Source organism: Loxodonta africana, chromosome 18 (assembly GCF_030014295.1).
Source record: "Loxodonta africana isolate mLoxAfr1 chromosome 18, mLoxAfr1.hap2, whole genome shotgun sequence".
NCBI classification, from domain to species: Eukaryota; Metazoa; Chordata; class Mammalia; order Proboscidea; family Elephantidae; genus Loxodonta; species Loxodonta africana.
In genome coordinates this window covers 83,531,858-83,547,940 of record NC_087359.1, presented here as the reverse complement: position 1 = coordinate 83,547,940, position 16,083 = coordinate 83,531,858, and the positions used below count along the sequence as shown (strand labels likewise).

The 16,083-nt window shown below is 42.9% G+C and overlaps 1 long non-coding RNA gene across 1 annotated transcript; it reads left to right on the top strand.

Moving 5' to 3' along the window:
- Nucleotides 1-4,701: 4,701 nt before the first annotated feature.
- On the top strand, nucleotides 4,702-13,551 carry LOC135228133 (uncharacterized). Its single transcript, XR_010318472.1, has 2 exons — nucleotides 4,702-10,240; nucleotides 13,314-13,551. It is a non-coding gene; the product is annotated as an uncharacterized LOC135228133 (long non-coding RNA).
- Nucleotides 13,552-16,083: the final 2,532 nt, after the last annotated feature.

Here is a 16,083-nt window from a genome sequence, read left to right as displayed (position 1 = left end):
CCAAATTTGAAAACCTAGAAGAAATGTATGAATTTCTAGAAACACACTACCTACCTAAACTAACCCAAACAGAGGTAGAACAAATAAACACACCCATAACAAAAAAAGAAATTGAAAAGGTAATCAAAAAACTCCCAAAAAAAAAAGCCCTGGCCCGGATGGTTTCACCGCAGAGTTCTACCGAACTTTCAGACAAGCATTAACACCACTACTAAAGCTATTTCAGAGCATAGAAAAGGATGGAATACTACTAAAGTCATTCTATGAAGCCAGCATATCCCTCATACCAAAACCAGATAAAGACACCACAAAAAAAGAAAATTATAGACCTAGATCCCTCATGAACTTAGATGCAAAAACCCTCAACAAAATTCTGGCCAATAGAATTCAACAACATACTGAAAAAACAATTCACCATGACCAAGTGGAATTCATACCAGGTGTGCAGGGATGGTGTGACATTAAAAAACAATTAATGCAATCCAGCATATAAATAAAAGAACCACATAATCTTATCAATTGATGCAGGACAGGCATTTGACAAAGTTCAACACCAATTCATGATACAAACTCTCAGCAAAATAGGAATAGAAGGAAAATCCCTCAACATAATAAAGGGCATTTATACAAAGCCAACAGCCAACATCATCCTAAATGGACAGAGTCTGAAAGCATTCCCCTTGAGATCAGGATCCAGACACAAAAAAACCAAACCCACTGCCATCGACTCGATTCTGACTCATAGTGACCCTATAGGACAGAGTAGAACTGCCCCGTAGAGTTTCCAAGGAGCACCTGGCGGATTCGACCCGCGGACCTCTTGGTTAGCAGCCATAGCACTTAACCACTACACCACCAGGGAACCAGACAAGGATGCCCTTTATCACCACTCTCATTCGACATTGTGCTGGCGGTCCTAGCCAGAGCAATTATGCGAGATAAAGAAAGAAAGGGCATCCAGATTGGCAAGGAAGAAGTAAAAGTATCTCTATTTGCAGATGACATGATCTTATACACAGAAAACCGTAAAGAATCCTCAAGAAAACTACTGAAACTAATAGAAGGGTTCAGCAGAGTATCAGAATACAAGATAAACATACAAAAATCAGTTAGATTCCTCTACACCAACAAAGAGAGAGTCAAAGAAGAAATCACTAAATCTACACCATTTACAGTAGGCCCCAAGAAGATAAAATACTTACGAATAAATCGTACCAGAGATGTAAAAGACCTATGCAAAGAAAACTACAAGACACTACTGCAAGAAACCAAAAGAGACCTACATAAGTGGAAAAATATACCTTGCTCATGGATAGGAAGACTTAACATTGTACAAATTTCTATTCTACCAAAAGCGATCTATAGATACAATGCAATTCCGACCCAAATTCCAACATTTTTTAATGAGATGGAGAAACAAATCACCAACTTCACATGGAAGGGAAAGAGCGCTCAGATAAGTAAAGCATTACTGAAAAAGAACAACAAAGTAGGAGGCCTCACTCTATCTGATTTTAGAACCGATTATACCGCCACAGTAATCAAAATACCCTGGTACTGGTACAGCAACAGATGCATAGACCAGTGGAACAGAATTGAGAATCCAGACATAAATCCATCCACATATGACCAGATGATATTTGACAAAGGTCCAAAGGCAGTTAAATGGGGGAAAAGACAGTATCTTTAACAAATGGTGCTGGCATAACTGGATATCCATCTGCAAAAAAATGAAACAAGACCCATACCTCATACCACGCACAAAAACTAACTCAAAATGGATCAAAGACCTAATTATAAATTCTAAAACGATAAATATTACGGAAGAAAAATAGGGACAACACTAGGAGCCCTAATACATGGCATAAACAGTATAAAAAAATTATCAACAATGTACAGACACCAGAAGAGAAGCTAGATAACTGGGAGCTCCTAATTATCAAACACCTATGCTCATCCAAAGACTTCACCAAAAGAGTGAAAAGATTACCAACAGACTGTGAAAAAGTTTTTAGCTATGACTTTCTGATCAGCGTCTAGTCTCTAAAATGTACATGGTACTGCAAAAACTCAACTACAAAAAGACAAATAACTCAATTAAAAAAGGGGGAAAGGATATGAACAGGCACTTCAGTAAAGAAAACATTCAGGTAGCTAAGGTGAGGAAATGCTCACAATCGTTAGCCATTAGAGAAATGCAAATCAAAACTACAATGAGATTCCATCTCACTCCAACAAGGCTGGCATTAATCCAAAAAACACAAAATAGTAAATGTTGGAGAGGCTGTGGAGAGATTGGAACACTTCTACACTGCTGGTGGGAATGTCAAATGGCACAACCACTTTGGAAATCGATTTGGTGCTTCCTTAAACAAAGCTAGAAATACAACTACCATACGATCCAGCAATCCCACTCCTTGAAATATATCCTAGAGAAATAAGAGCCTTTACAGGAACAGATATATGCACCCCCATGTTTATTGCAGCTCTGTTTACAATAGCAAAAAGTGGAAGAAACCAACGTGCCCATCAACGGATGAATGGATAAATTATGGTATATTCACACAATGGAAAACTACACATCGATAAAGAACAATGATGAATCCATGAAACATTTCATAACATGGAGGAATCTGGAAGGCATTATGCTGGGTGAAATTAGTCAGTTGCAAAAGGACAAATATTGTATGAGACCACTATTATAAGAACTGTTTTAACTATTATAGTTTAAACAGAGACAAAAATATTCTTTGATGGTTATAAGAGAGGGGAGGGAGGGAGGGAGGGAGGGAGGAAAGGGGTTTTTCACTAAATTGATAGTGGATAAGAATTATTTTAGGTGAAGGATAAGACAACACACAATACAGGAGAGGTCAGCACAACTGGACTAAACCAGAAAACAAAGAAGTTTTTCATAACATGGAGGAATCTGGAAGGCGTTATGCTGGGTGAAATAAGTCAGTTGCAAAAGGACAAATATCAGACGAGACTACTATTATAAGAACTCGAGAAATAGTTTAAACAGAGGAGAAAACATTCTTTCGTGGTTACGAGAGTGGGGAGGGATGGAGGAAGAGGGTTATTCACTAATTACATAGTAGACAAGAACTATTTTAGGTGAAGGGAAAGACAACACACAATACAGGAGAGGTATGTACAACTGCACTAAACCTAAAGCAAAGAAATTTCCTGAATAAACTGAATGCTTCGATGGCCAGCGAGCAGGAGCGAGGGTTTGGGGTCCATGGTTTCAGAGCACATCTAGGTCAATTGGCATAATAAAATCTATTAGGAAAACATTCTGCATTCCACTTTGGAGAATGGTGTCTGAGGTCTTAAGTGCTAGCAAGCAGCCATCTAAGATACATCAATTGATCTCAATCCACCTGGAGCAAAGAAGAATAATGAACACCAAAGACACAAGGTAATTATGAGCCCAAGAGACAGAAAGGGTCACACATAATCAGAGACTACATCAGCCTGAGACCAGAAGAACTAAATGGTGCCTGGCTACAACTGATGATTGCCCTGACAGGGAACAGAGAAACCCTGAGGGAACAGGAGAGCAGTGGGATGCAGACCTCAAATTCTTGTAAAAAGACCAGACTTAATGATCTGACTGAGACGAGAAGGACCGAGGGAGTCATAGTCCCCAGACCTTCTGTTGGCCCAAGACAGGAACCATTCCCAAAGCCAACTCTTCAGACAGGGATTGAACTGGACTATGGGATGGAAAATGATTCTGGTGAGGAGTGAGCTTCTTGGATCAAGTAGACATATGAGACTATGTCAGCAGCTCCTGTCTGGAGGGGAGATGAGAGGGCAGAGGGGGTCAGAAGCTGGCTGTTCGGACGTGAAAATAGAGAGTGGAGAAGAGTGTGCTGTCTCACTAGCAGGAGAGCAACTGAGAGAGTGTGGCAAGACGTATATAAATTTTTGTATGAGAGACTGACTTGATTTGCAAACTTTCACTTAAAGCATAATAAAAATTAAAAAAACCCAAAAAACTTAGACCAGAAAGGACTGATCTGTCATTGGGTGAGAAGCAGCGGGGCGGTATGGCTGGGGAGTGGAGCTAAACTTGTGAGTCCATCCATCCCTGGAGTACTGTCACCGAGTGGTGCTTCCTCCTCAGGAAGAAGTTGCAGAAGGTAGAAGACATCTTGAAAGTGAAGAAACTTGAGGGAAGAAAGAAAACGGCAACTTACTTCGGGAAAAGTCTTTTCGATGTACAGTATTATTTTCCTCTGTGTGATTCTCTTGCAGAAAAACAGAACTGAGGAAAGAAAAACCACCAGAGGACCTGAGGCCTTTCTCAGAGCCTACAGAACGATTTACGAGCACCTCCTACAACCTCCGAACAGAGGGTTAGCTCTTCCCACAGGGCTCTCAAGGGAGACTGGGGATCCTGTTACGGTGGTCTTTTTCCCGACACTTCCGGGTGTAAATCCCCATTGTCGGGGCTTCTTCAGGGGCGTGGTTCTTGGTGCAGGAAAGTGAAGAAACCGCTGCAGCTAGAACTGCGCGATTCTCAGCCGGCGGGACGCTGTCTTCGGCCCGAGGGGAAGTGCACGGAGACGCTGGGGGACCCGGCAGCCGCGAGCGCCGGCGGCGCAGGGGAGCCCACCACGCGGCCACAGAGACGACTGAGGCGCCGGGCGGGCGGCACGCACCTCGACACCCTGCGCCCCGCCGCTCCGCTGGTCGGAACCCCGGGGTCGGCGCCGGCGAGGGAGCAACGCCGCAAGTCCGCACCGGCAGAGCCTAGTTCCTCAAGAACATGAGCCTGGCGTGCTGCGGCCTCGGAGAAATGGCGTCTGCAGGCCGAGTGGACCAGCTCCTGGCAGCACCGAAACCCGCCGGCACCCCCGCATTTCCAGCACCGGACAAACAGATTCTTTCCGAGTGTTCCGGCGCAGGTGCTGCGCGCCTGCGCGAACGAGTCAGGACGTCCGCTCCCCTGGGGGACGCAGGCGGAACGACGACGTAACGACGTAAGTGTACAGGACGGCGGGGCCGCGGTGGCTGCCAGGACATGTAGTCTTAAGCAAGAAACCGGCCAGCTCCAGCAGAATCCGGGAGCAGCGACAGTGACCGAAACCGAACCTGAGGTCCTCAAGCAGACGTACCCCTGTAGCGCCTCTTCTGGGAGTGTGGATTTCACCCTGCTGTGTTCTGAGTCGACCTATCTCGCTGTACTCAAGTGACTCCCCAGAGGTTCTAGAAACCTCCCCACACACAACGTCAGATTGAGTCTTAATGTGATGCCTTTAGGGAAATGTAGTCCGAGGCCAGAAACGCTGCGGCAGACTGGGAGGCAGGGTCCAGATTTCTCTCAGAGCTCTGGCCTGTACGCAGTGACCTCGAGAGCTGGGTTGCTAAGCAGCTCGAAGGGGTCAGACTGTGTGTGTTTGTGTTTCCCAGTGCCCTCTGCCGTGGTGGAGGTGAGGAAGGGAGGACGGTGGTGTGTGTCAGGCTGTGCTTGAGCCTGTGAGAGGGAATAAGTGGATAAGTGTGATCCATTTCGGATTGTGTTTGGTGGTATGGGAAACGAGGTGAAACTGTGCACCAGAGATTTGTTAATAAGCACAATTAAACCCATGCACACCTTGCCTTAAATTCAGGTGGAATATACTCAAGGTCATAGTTTGGTTCTCAGGGACTTGCTCTGATTTTCTTCAGTTTCAGCTTGAACTTGCAAATGAGCAATTGATGGTCTGTTCCACAGTTGGCCCCTGGCCTTGTTCTGACTGATGATATTGAGCTTTTCCATTGTCTCTTTCCACAGGTGTAGTCAATTTGATTTCTGTGTGTTCCATCTGGCGAGGTCCATGTGTATAGCCACCGTTTATGTTGCTGAAAGAAGGTATTTCCAATGAAGAAGTCAATGGTCTTGAGAAATTCTGTCATTCAGTCTCCGGCATTGTTTCGTCACCAAGGCCATATTTTCCAAATACTGATCCTTCTTCTTAGTTTACAACTTTCGCATTCCAATCGCCAGTAATTATCAATTCATCTTGATTGCATGTTCGATCAATTTCAGACTGCAGTAGCTGATAAAAAATCTTCTATTTCTTCATCTTTGGCCCTAGTGGTTGGTGTGTAAATTAGAATAATAGTCATATTAACTGGTCTTCCTTGTAGGCATATGGATATTATCCTATCACTGACAGCGTTGTACTTCAGGATAGATCTTGAAACATTCTTTTTGAGGATGAATGCAACACCATTCCTCTTCAAGTTGTCATTCCCAGCATAGTAGGCTATGTGATTGTCCAATTCAAAACAGCCAATACCAGTACATTTCAGCTCACTAATGCCTAGAATATTGATGTTTATGCATTGCATTCCATTTTTGACGATTTCCAATTTTCCTAGATTCATACTTCGTACATTCCAGGTTCCAATTATTAATGGATGTTTGCAGCTGTTGTTTCTCATTTTGAGTCCCGCCACATCAGCGAATGAAGGTCCTGAAAGCTTTACTCCATCCACATCATTAAGGTCGACTCTACTTAGAGGAGGCAGCTCTTCCTCAGTCATCTTTTGAGTGCCTTCCAACCTGGGGGGCTCATCTTCCAGCACTATATCGGACAATGTTCTGCTGCTATTCATAAGGTTTTCACTGGCAGAATTTAGCGCATGCTAAAACACTGTGTCTATGGGGAGACTGGGAACACTACATGCATGCTTAGGAAAAAACGGATGCTCATCAAACACCTAAGAAGAACCTATCCTTTCGCCTCAGACTGACCCTGAAGCACAGATCAAAGTTGCAAAGACAGGTTTTTTTTTGTATGTTTGTATTTTTTTTCTTTTCTTCTATTTTTTCTCTTCTTTTTGTTGTCTCTTCTGTTATGTCCATTTTCCTTTTTTTTTTTTTTGTCTTTGTTTAGTGCAAGGAAATATCTTTTGAAATACCACTGTGAACAGGCTGGGGAACAGAGTCCTCAGGTCCATGCACATAGACACCAGTCATTTAAAAAATATGTAGGATGGTTCCTGAAAAAGTAGAACATAGAACTACCATATGACCCAGCAATCCTAGATATATACCCAAAATATTTGAAAGCAGGAATGCCAAGGGAAACCTGTACACCAATGATCATTGCAGCACTTTTCACGGTAGCCAAAAGGTGGAAACAACTGAAATGTCCGACAACAGATGAATGGATAAACAAAATGTGGTATATAAACATAATGGTACATGTCTTGGTCATCTACTGCTACCATAACAGAAATACCATAAGTGGATGGCTTTAACAAAGAGAAATTTATTTCCTCACAATAAAGTTGGCTAAAAGTCCAAATTCAAGACAACAGCTCCAGGAGAGGCTTTCAGTCTCTGTCGGCTCTGGAAGAAGGTCCTTGCCCTCAATCTTCCCCTGGTCGAAGAGCTTCTCTGGTGCAGGGACCCCGGGTCCAGTGGACACACTGTGCTCCTGGTGCTACTTTCTTGGTGGTATGAGGTCCCCAACTCTCTCCTTGTTTCCCTTTATCTCTTGAGAGAGAAAAAGTGGCACAGGCTGCACCAAAGGGAAACTCCCTTTATCTTGGATCGGGGGGTGACCTGAGTGAGGGTGGTGTTATCCAACCCTAACCCTTTTAACATAAAATTACAATCATAAATGGAGGACAACCACTCAATACTGGGAAGCATGGCCTAACCAACTTGATACACACATTTTTCGGGGGACATAATTCAATCCATGACAGTATACTACTCAGCCATAAAGAGAAATGAAGTCCTGATGCATGTTACGATATTATGTTGAGTGAAATAAGTCAGTTCCAAAGGATAAATACTGTATGGTGATGAATCTGTGAAATATTTCATAACACGGAGGAACCTGGAAGGCATTATGCTGAGTGAAATTAGTTGCAAAAGGACAAATATTATATAAGACCACTATTATAAGATCTCGAGAAATAGTTTAAACTGAGAAGAACACATTCTTTTGTGGTTACAAGAGGGGGCAGGGAGGAAAGGTGGGAGGAGGTATTTACCAATTAGATAGCAGATACATACTTTAGGTGAAGGGAAGGACAGCACTCAATACAGAGGAGGTCAGCACAACTGGACTAAACCAAAAGCAAAGAGGTTTTCTGAATAAACTGAATGCTTCCAAGGTCAGCGAAGCAGGGGCAGGGGTTTGGGGACCATGGTTTCAGGGGACATCTAAGTCAATTGGAAAAACAAAATCTATTAAGAAAACCTCCTGCATCCCACTTTGAAGAGTGGCGTCTGGGGATCTTAAAGGCTAGCAAGCGGCCATCTAAGATGCATCAATGAGTTTCAACGCATCTGGATGAAAGGAGAATAAACAACACCAAGGACACAAGGTAATTATGAGCCCGAGACAGAAAGGGCTACATGAACCAGAGACTACATCATCCTGAGACCAGAAGAACTAGATGGTGCCCAGCCACAACTGATAACTACCCTGACAGGGAACACAACAGAGAACCCCTGAGGGCGCAGGGAAACAGTGGGGTGCAGACCCCAAAACCTTGTAAAAAGACCAGACTTAATTGTCTGACTGAGACTACAAAGGCCCCGGCAGTCATGGTCCCCTAACCTTCTGTTGGCCCAGGACAGGAACCATATGTGAAGCCAACTCATCAGACATGGATTGGACTGCACGATGGGTTGGAGACAGATGCTGCTGAGGAGTGAGCTACTTACATCCGGTGGACACTTGAGACTGTGTTGACATCTCCTGTCTGGAGGGGAGATGGGAGGGTACAGAGGGTGAGAAGCTGGCAATATGGTCATGAAAAGAGAGACTAGGACTTCAGTCTAGTTATAGGCCTAGAAGCAACAATGGGTGTTGGGAATGTGTCTGGAGAACATTCAGCAATGTCTTATAAGACATCTGCCTTAAGGGATGATGCCCCAGGCAGTGACTCAGACATCACCCTAGTGGACGACTGAGACAAAGGCTCTTCAGACACAACTGGGTTAATCTCAGCAGATGGGGGTCTGAGGGGCTAATAGTTTTCCTGGGGAGGGTGGTTTGGCAGCCAAACATGGAGTAATCCCTTCAGGCGGGAGCTGCTATTTGGTGATGGCCTTGCTATTCCTCAATGAAACTCATTTTCTTTCACTCCTAATAGAGTGTGGGATTTTGTTCTTCAACAATACAAACAAACAGAAAACATGACCAGAGCCTTTGCAGCAGCAAATTAGCTAGGAGAAGATTATAATGTAATGCTTTCAAATTCTGATTTAAAGTAGAATTCTAACCCAGGCTAAATGTGAGGGCAATCAAGGCATTTCCAGACAAGTAAGTAAGAACTTAAACATCTACTTGCAAGGCATGCACCTTGAGGAAACTGTTGGAGAAAGGAAATCGGCACAAAGGACTGATGAGAAAAAAAAAAAAAAAAGACTGTTTAGGCATAGAAAATAAAAACAGGCATCTGATCTGTCTGTAAAGAGACTAAAGTAACTCTAAGCGCTCAATGTAGTCTTTCACCTTAGGTTTGGCGTTGGCTGTCTAGCAGCTCCAGGTAAGCTTTCCCCCAGGTTCTACCTTCCTTCCCTAGGAACCAACCCATCACCATGAAGGAAATGAGTTGCTTTGCGGATCAGGCTAAAGAATGTGAAGACTTAAGGCGAACTTTTGGTATCAGCCTCCTCAGGTTTCTGACATGCCCAGCAAAGTGAGAGATCATGGAAACTCCTTGTTTCCATTCTCATCTGGAGAGCTAACATTCTGAGCAACGTGATTGTTAACCAACCAGTCTTGAGAATATCCGTCCTGTGGCTGCTTTGTAACCAAGGTGAAACCCCCTTGACCTCCTGTCTTTCAATTGTGTCTTGTAGCCAGTCAATCGACTCACGTAAGCAATAATGACAACGATTGTGCTTTACTTGTCGCGCCTTTGATTGACCTTCGTCACTGTGAACCAACAAGAAAAACTGTAATTTTATTCTCCCCCTTCAGCACTCTGATTACTCCTGATTTGCCTTCTTCCCCTGAGATTCCGGAACGTCAGCCTGAGACTTTGCGATCTCCCACTGCCACGTGTCCGCTGCAATAAATCTCTTTCGATTTTACCTTAAGGGAGCTGGAAAGTCATTTCTCTCCAACATTTTGGCGTAGTTAATCGGCAGGGTTTTTGAAGTTACCCTTCCCCCGGAGACCCGAAGACCTGAAACACGGGACTCTGGCACCCAGGGCCCCTTTGTGTGCCCCTCCCTGCAGCTTTTTCGGACCCTTCTGGCTGTCTGGGGGTAAGTGCTCCCGAAAAGCAAACTGTGCATTTCCCCGTGACTCTGTTGAGAATCTAGCCCCGAACTATTTCGGTGCATTTTTTTTTTTTGTGGAGATTAACCGAAGTCGTTTCTCTGCTCCCGGTTTTTCTTTTTCTCCTTCGCGGTGGAATCAGCCTGTAAGCTTGTTGGAACTTCGCGTTCCACCTTTACTGTCCTCGGAAGCCTGTTACAACGTTGGGTTTCCAACTGCGTTCCCAGACTGCCACCTAGTGGCTTCATCTTGTGAAGTGTGGTCCTGATCATTCTTTCTTTTCTCTTGGCTACTTATCCTTTGAACAGCTGTTTGCTGTGGCGTTTTGGGGTCTCGGATCTGGAAGAGCGCAGGGCAAAGCCCCTGATGCGCTTTTGGCAAACCCTGAAAGTGTTACATTTTCAGTGTGTCCTTTGAACTTTCTGTCTTTTGTTTCCGGATTCCAGTCACAGTTTGAACCCTTTGGAGCTTGACGAGTCTGCCATCTAGTGGACGAAAATTATCATTCTTCGCAGGAACCTTTTTTCCTTTTGTTTTTCTAAGGCTCCATTTTGGCTTAGATCACCTGGTTGCCACTTGGTAGTGCTTCCTAAGATAGGGAACAGCGCTTCTAAAGACCATAAAGCATTCCCTTCTGGGACTCCTGTTTGATATACGGTCAGGAATTATGGCGCCAGTTCAGTTCAGTACCCTCAAAGACGGCCTGCACTTATCAAGGAAAATAGTACTGATCAATGCCTATGTTATGGCAGTTCTGAACTCACTAAGTTAACTTTTCTGTGCAGCAAATTAAAAAAAAAAAAAAAGACCCAAACCTAGTGTCCTCGAGTCAGACTCATAGCGACCGCATAGGATAGAGTAGAACTTCCCCATAGCTTCCAAAGAACACCTGGCGGATTCGAACTGCTGACCTTTCGGTTAGCAGCAGGAGCACTGAACCACTAGGCCACCAAGTTTTCCAAGAGAATAAAACCAATAAAAGCTCCCAGATTAATCGGACCCAATGGAAGGCCTATTTTAATTGTTTTTTGGAAGCTTTCAAATGGCAAAATGACAGCAAATTTCCTTCATTATGCGATGTTGTATCTAGACAAGCAGAACTGATTAAGGAATCGCAAAGATACTGCCTCAGCAGAACTTCCTTATCATGGAAAAGAGGAAGGGGTTCAAGAGGAAAGGACCAAACCTCCAGCTGAAACTAGCCCCATAGCTGAGATGCCTTTTAAGGTGAAATACCCCAAAACTGGAGGCGGACAGCCTGAGGTTACTGGTGCCTCCTGGTCTAAGGCCAAACTTCACACCGTTCTTAGAGTTCCCCAGCCTGTGTGAAGATCCTCAGAAATTTAAGGAAGAATTTAAAATTCTGGCAGAAACTTATGAGTCTGGTCCAGGTGATCTATATAACTTGTTACACATGTTGCTAGGACCTGGGGGTGCTCAAAGGTGGTAGGAAGAAGCTAACTGGAAAGAACCTGAGAAATCATTGTCCATCCAACCAAACGTCCCAGGTACTGATTTGGTAACTCAGACTATACCTCTTACAACAAAATTAACCAAATGTTTTACAAAGATTTTTTCCTATAAGATTGTTTGGGCTAAAGTTCAAGCTTGCAAGCAGGAACAGGGTGAGAATGTTTATCACTACAGACATCGCTTGACCAGACTTTTTATGGAGAATTCAGGCTTGAACCTAGAAGAAGAGGAAAACAGGGTAACTTTTAACACCATTTTTGCAGAAGGATTACAGCTAACTCAGGGTGTAGTCCTTTACAAAAATGGTTTTAGTTAGCTGACTTAGTTAAATGACATCAGTTAAATTTAGAGAATGTGAAAATTTCCCTATTAACCACCGTAGCCTACAATTAGCCAAAACCTTAGAACAGAAACTGAGCTGAAAACAAAGGCTCGACAAAATAAATCTATGTCTTTCCAATTACAACAAGTAGAGTTTCCCAGACGCAATCAGAGATCTAAACTTCAATTTAGGAACAGGTCCAGGGCTCCTGGGTCTGGAGTTCCTGGGGTCCACTATTTTTGTAAGAAGTCTGTACATTTTAAGAAGAACTGTCTTAAATTAAAAAGTAAGTCTGCTGGTATAGGATAGGCACAAAGACCAGTGGAATAGAATTCAGAGTTCAGAAATAAACCCATACACCTATAGCCAGTTGATTTCTGACAAGGGTGCTAAGTCCATTCAAAGGGGAATGAATAGCCTCTTCAATAAACGGTGCTGGGACAACAGGATCCCATATGCCAAAGAATGAAGCTGGACCCATACCTCACACCATATATGAAAATTAACTCAAAATGATTACAGAATTTAAAGAGACATTTCTCCCAAAAGAAATAAAACTCTTAGAAGAAAACAGAGTTAAAACTTCAAAACCTTTTTTTGACAATGAATTCTTTGATACGAAGCCAAAAGCATGAGCATCAACAACAAAAAATAAACTGGACTTCATCAAGTGAATTTTTTTGTTTTTTTTTGTACGTCGAAGGATTTTATCAAGAAAGTGAAGAGATAACCTACAGAATTGAAGAAAAAAAAATGCAAACCAAATATCTGATAGGGGATTCATATCTAAAATATATAAAGAACTCCTACAAATCACCAAAAAAAAGAAAAAAAGAGATGAACAACATGTTATGGGTTCAATTGTGTCCCCCCAAAATGTGTGTCAACTTGGTTAGGCCATGGTTCCCGGTATTGTGTGATTGTCCACCATTTTATCATCCTTGTGATCTTCATATGTGTTGTAAATCTGACCTCTACGATGTTAATTGGAAACCCTGGTGGTGTACTGGTTAAGAGTTGGGACTGCTAACAAAAAGGCTGGCAGTTCTAATCCACTAGGTGATCCTCGGAATCCATATGGGGCAGTTCTACTCTCTCCTATAGGGTTGCTATGAGTTGAAATCTACTCAAGGGCAAGGTTTTTTTTTTTTTTTTTTTTCAATGATGTTAATGTGGAAGGATTAGAGGTAGTTATGTTAATGAGGTAGGACTCAACCTACAAGATTAGATTGTATTTTGAGTGAATCTGTTTTGATATATAACAGGGAGAAGGGAGCAGAGAGACTGGAGGACTTCATTACCACCAAGCAGAAGAGCCAGGAGCATTTGCTTTGAACCAGGGGCCCCTGCACTGAGAAGCTGCTAGATCTGGGGAAGACTGATGACAAGGACCTTCTCCCAGAGCCAACAGAGAGAGAAAGACTTTCCTAGGAGCTGACGCCCTGAATTCAGACTTCTAGTCTCCTAGACTGTGAGAGAATAAATTACTCTTTGTAAAAGCCATCCACGTGTGGTATTTCTGTTATAACAACACTAGATGACTCAAATAAAACATGGGTAAAGAACTTGAATAGACATTTCTCCCAAGAAAAATATACAAATGTCCAATAACCACATGAAAGTATGCTCAATATCTTTTGTCATTGTTGCTGTTGTTGTTAGGTGCCCGTGAGTCAGTCAGTTCCAACTCAGAGTGACCCTACGAACAACAAAAGAAAACACTGCCTGGTCCTATACCATCCTCACAACCACTGTTATGCTTGGACCCATTGTTGCAGCCACTCTGCCAATCCATCTCATTGAGGGTCTTCTTTCTTGCTAATCCTCTACTTTAGCAAGCATGATGTCCTTTTCCAGGGACTGATCCCTCCTGATAACATGTCCAAAGTAAATGAGACTTAGTCTTGCCATCTTAGCCTCCAAGACGCATTCTGGTTGTACTTCTTCCAAGACAGATTTCTTTGTCCTTTTGGCAGTCCATGGTTTATTCGATATTGTTTGCCAAAAGCATAATTGAAAAGTATCAATTCTTCTTTGATCTTCCTTATTAATTGTCCAGCTTTCACATGCATATGAGAAGATTGAAACACAATGGCTTGGGTCACACACACCATAGTCTTCAAGGCAACATCTTTGCTTTTCAACACTTAAAGAGTGTTTTAAGTTTTTTTTTTTTTTTTTTTTTGCATCAGATTTGCCCAGTGCAATCCGACATTTGATTTCTTGACTGCTACTTCCATGGGTGTTGATTGTGAATCCATGTGAAGCGAAATCCTTGACAATTTCAATCTTTTTTTTTTTTTTAATCATGATGTTGCTTATTGGTCCATTTGTGAGGATTTTTGTTTTATGTTGAGGTGTGATCAATCCATACTGAAGGCTGTGGTCTTTGGTCTTCATCAATAAATGCTTCAAGTACTCTTCACTTTCAGCAAGCAAGGTTGTATCATCGGCATAACACAGGTTGTTAGTGAATCTTTCTCTAATACTGATGCCCCGTGTTTGTTCATATACCCCAGATTCTCAGATTATTTGCTCAGCATACATATTGAATAGGTCAGTCGAAAGGATACAACCCTGACGCACACCTTTACTGACTTTAAACCACACAGCATCCCTTTGTTCTGTTCGAATGACTGCCAGTTGCTGTGTGTACAAATTCTTCATGAGCACAATCGACTGTGCCAGAATTTCGCATCTTCGCAAAGTTATCCATAATTTTTTATCACCCACACAGTCGAATGCCTTTGCATAGTCAATAAAACAGAGGTAAACATCTTTCCGGTATTCTCTGCTTTCAGCCAGGATCCATCTGACATCAGCAATGATATCCCTGGTTTCACGTCCTCTTCTGAATCCAGCTTAAATTTCTGGTAGTTCTCTGTGCATATACTGCTACAGCTGATCTTCAGCAAAAATTTACTTGGGTGTGATATTAATGATACCGTTCGATAATTTCTGCATTCTGTTGGATCACCTTTCTTGGGAATAGGCATAAATATGGTCGGCCAGGCAGCTGTCTTCCAAATTTCTTGGCATAGACAAGCGAGCACTTCCAGCACTGAATCTGTTTGTTGAAGCATCTCAGTTGATATTCTGTCCATTCCTGGAGCCTTGTTTTTTGCCAGAGCCTTCAGTGCAGCTTGGACTCTCTCTTGGCTCTGGAGGAAGGTCCTTCTCCTCAATCTTCCCATGGACTGGGAGCTTCTTAGCACAGGAAGCCCAGATCCAAAGCACTATTTCTGCTCCCAGTGCTTCTTTCTTGGTGGCATGAGGTCCCCATTCTCTGCTGGCTTCCCTTTCTTTTTATCTCTTGTAAAAAAGAGAAAAAAGGATAAAAGGTGATGCAGGCCAACTCCAGAGAAACTTCCTTTACACTGGATCACGGATATGACCTTAGTAAGGGTGTTATAATCCCACCCTAATCCTCTTTACCATAAAATTACAATCACAAAGTAGAGGATAACCACAAAATACTGGGAATCATGGCCTAACCAAGTTGACGCATCTTTTGGGTGGACACATTCAACCCATGACATTCTGCCCAATGGTCTCCAAAAATTCATGTCCTTGCTACATGTAAGACACATTCACCCTATCACATCACATCACAGCAAAAGCCCTAAATCAACTCCAAGTCCAAAATCCACAAATTCTTCTTTACCTGTGAAATCTAGAATACAAGTTTGTTTGCTTCCAAAGTACAATGGCAAACCAGGCACAAACTAGATATTTCCATTACAAATGGGAGAAATTGCAGGGAAAGTAGTGATGACAGGAGTAAAGAAAGTCTATAGAATATATTCCATTAGCCCTCAAGGCTGGAAAATAATCCTCTGTTCTCTGAGAGGATTCACACAATGGCCCTGCCCTCCAGACTCCAGGTATTGGTCGCATTCTCTGGATTCTGAGTCGAGGCCCCTGGGCCCTGGGCTTTAGCTCCGACTTTCAGGCCCAGGCAATAAGACTTACCAAAATAAAATTAAAAACATACATAAATGGATGGAAAAGGTATAATATGCAAACACCAAACAA